Consider the following 3,941-nt stretch of genomic DNA (forward strand, 5'->3'; position numbering starts at 1 on the left):
ATTTATTTATCCAACAAAATTTAGTGCTGGTTACGTTGCAAGCACTTAGTGAACTTCATGCTGTACGTGCCTCAGATACTTTTGTGAATTTAACGGCAACATCAAGAACTTTGCCCTTTTGCACCTTATAAACCTTTAATTTCAAGGCATGTTGATGAGTGGGCATCTGCTATAACATAGTTTCATGGTCATTTAGTTCACCATTATTTGGGTATACCTTATATTAAAGCTGATTTTTAAAAACTGGAAAATATTTAACACATCTTTATCTTGCTTTTTCCTTAATATATGTAGATCAAGGGAGTTACTGAGAATCAATTTTAGGGATAGTTATAAAAATCTTACCTTTGCAACTATAACTTTGTCATCAATGTAATAACTGGGAAAAATAATTTACATTTCAAAGGCTTTAATCTTTGTATTTTTTTGAAAAGGAGCCTTCACCAAGATTCTTTAAAAATTCTTGCTCTGTCCTACAGTAGAGCCTTACAGACTCATGGATATGGTCCTCTAATGGATCTGTACCACCTCAGTTCTCTGATTGTCGTCCTCCTGTGGTGAAAATTAAAGCTTATTTTCATTTCATGTCTAGGATGTAGTATGTTCTTGTTGGGAAAAAATGAAGTTGCTTGAGAAATAAGTGCCTTCAGTATCACTGTGTGTCAATAAATATGACTAATATCTACTTTTACCAATTGCTGCAATTTGATCCTTAAACAGCCATCTTTAAATTATACTTTTTCTTTGGTTAAAGTAATTATAGTAGACATTAATTATTTTTACATAATTTTCTTATGTGGACTGCCATTCTTAGAACTAAAATTTCAGATGTTTATATTACAAGTACAATTATTATTATTATATTAATGTCATCTCTTTTTTTCTGTAGCCAAATGTAATCAACTCTCTTCCTTTTACAAATCTAAATGTTACACTTATACAAGCAAGAGCAACAGCTCTATATCTGGATCACTGCAGTGCCTAGAAGTTACAACAGCACAATTTACAAATCCAAATTTCCAGGAAGTCTCTGCACACACCTCTAGTACAAAAGATGCTTCGGAGACTAGAGGGTCAGAGGGCAAAGAGAGGAAATATTCCACTCCAGCTCAGGTCAAAAGGGAAGAAAGCCTGGTGTTGAAAGACATCCAAGAATGACTGTGTCTGCAACTTGCTCCTTTCTGTAAAGTATTCATGGGGTTTTAGTTAAAATATTTGTTCTTATGATGGTCAATAATATTAATAGTTATGCTTTGTAAAATAATTTATTCTTTACTTATAATTAATGGATCATTCTAAATTATTATATATTTAGTTGCTATAGTAAGATGATGTCAAAGATTTGTTGCCTGTTAAATGTTTCTGGGATATTTATTTTTATATTATGATCTGTGCTTCCAAAGTTGAGCTGTAATTTTATTGTTTATACAAATGTAGAATAAAGCTTAAGTTTGGGGAGAAAAATAAAAGCTAGAGTTCTCCTTTCAGCTCTATAGAACAGTCATTCATTTCTATAAATGTTCTTTATGTAGCTTTCCTAGATCCACATTTAAAAAGATAAATATGGGGATCTACACAGGTCTCAGTAAATAATAGTTCTTGATTAATAATGCATTTATTATAAAGCTTGAAGTTTAAAGTAGAATTTTGCTCAGCCTATGTATCTTTTATGGTCAGGCTGCTATAATTATGTAAAACCCAGTTAAATTTCAATTTCAGATAAAAAAGGAATAATATTTTAGTATAAGGATGTCCCAAATATTGCATGGGATATACTTACACTGAAAAAAGTATTTGTTTATCTGAAATTTAAAATTAACTGGGCATGCTATATTTTCTGTGGTAACCTGTTTTATAGAGAGCAGAGTAAGTCAGCTAAATTTTAGAATACTTAACCCTAACCTGGTGTTCTAGGTCTTTCCTTTTTGCAATTATTATTATTATTATTTTGAGTCAGGGTCGTGCTCCATCACCCAGGCTGGAGTGCAGTGGCACAATCACAGCGCCCTGCAGCCTTGAGCTTCTGGGCTCAAGTGATTCTGGCACCTCTGCCTTTGCCTCCCAAGTAGCTAGTACCACAGGTACGTGGGCCCACCTAATTTATTTATTTTTTTCGTAGAGACAGGGTCTCAGGCTGGTCTGGAATTCCTGGGCTCAAGCAATCCTCCCACCTCTGCCTTCACTTCCCAAATAGCTGATACCACAGTCACAAGCCACCACCATACCCAGCTTATTTTTTATCAGGTTGGTGCAAGAGTAATTGCGGGTTTTTGCTGTTGAAAGTAATGCAAAACCCGCAATTACTTTTTGCACCACCCTAATACCTTTTTGTGGAGACAGGGTCTTGCCCTGTTGTCTAGGCTGGTTTCCAACTCCTGGGCTCGAGTGGACTCTCCTGCCTTGGCCTCTAAAAGTGCTGGGATTACAGATAGGAGCCACTGCACCAAGCTACTTTGTATAATTTTTAACATAAATATTTTGAGAAAAGAAATGTTAAAATCCTTGGAGGAAAATTCATTTAAAGAATACAATAGAAAAAAAAGAAACAAAATACAACAAAAAATTATCAAAATTTTCAGAAGAACAAAACAAACTCTAGTTTTACAATCTTCAGAATTCAATTCCATTATATCAAACATATAAAGAAACATATTCAAAGAAAAAGGCAATCAATAGAGACTGACCTCGAGATGACCCAGATGTTGGAATTAGTGTGGATTTTTAAAGTAGTTATTGTAATTCTTAGTAAAATCAAAACCCCAAAAACCCTTAAAATAAATGGATAGGAAATAACAGCAGAGAAGAAGAAACTACAATAGTAACAAAGGCTCAAGTGGAAATTCTAGAAGTGAAAAAGTTTTCGAAATTAAAAAATAATAATCAGTTGTGTTCAGGAGCAGCTTGGAGGTGGTAAGGAGTCAATGAACCTTAAAATACAATTGAAATGATTCAATCTGAAAAATGTGAGCAGTCATAGTTTGGGGTGAGGGAGCTTTTCCTTTGGTTAGTGCTTTTAGGTAATCTTGGTTTGATAAGATTACTAGACTGATCCGTCAGGGGCATGCTAAGCCAGAGTTTATCTTGGTTTCAGTAGTGCTTTAAACAAAACTCATGAGATATCCTAGTGTACAAGATGGAAGAAGAGTGGACCAGATGACAATATTTAGATGCAGTCATTCTAAACCTCCATTGCTCTCCCAGTGGCCTAGCTGGGGTTTGTATAAAGTGGAATGAGAGGAATAGGGAAGAAGCCCCCACCTACCGTCTCCTCTTGTCCACTTGTCCTCCTTCACAAGTGGATAAAGTCCACTGGAACACGCAAGTTATTTTAAATCTGTATCTTCTGTTGTCAAAATCTGTAATTAGTTCTGCTCGCTGGACTGGGGACAGGAACCAAGGGAACATGAGGGTGAACGAGTTGACATGGTGTCCAGGAACACACTGTGCCTACATGCAGAATGTTTGTGTCAGGAAAGCCAGGCAGCAGGCAGATGGTCTCAGATACCAAGCTAGTGTTGGGAAGCAAGATTCAGTCTCTTGAAGGTATGTTCCTCATTGTGTGGTTTGTATCACTTGCTTCAGAATGACCTGGAGTACTTGTTAAAATTCAAATTTTGAGCCCAATCCTAGACCTCGTAAGCCTGCATCTCTACGGATGGGTCTCAGTAGTCATATTGGAAACGTGCAGGTCCCTAGGAGATGCTTATGCATACAGATTTGAACTGTTGTGTTTACAGGTTAGGGAGCTGGCAAAAGCAAGGAATATATCAAGCCCTTGGGTGGGAAGGCTCCATAACTTGGCACCGTTAGCATTCTGGGGGAACAGGATTCTGCCACATGCTTCGCAGCATCCCTAGCCTCTAACCTCTAACACCGTATTCCAGTTGTGAAAACCAAAAATGTCGCCTGGGAGGCAAAATAGTCACCAGTTGGGAACCGGA

The sequence above is a fragment of the Nomascus leucogenys genome, unplaced genomic scaffold (assembly GCF_006542625.1).
Source record: "Nomascus leucogenys isolate Asia unplaced genomic scaffold, Asia_NLE_v1 000651F_140564_qpd_obj, whole genome shotgun sequence".
Lineage (NCBI taxonomy): Eukaryota > Metazoa > Chordata > Mammalia > Primates > Hylobatidae > Nomascus > Nomascus leucogenys.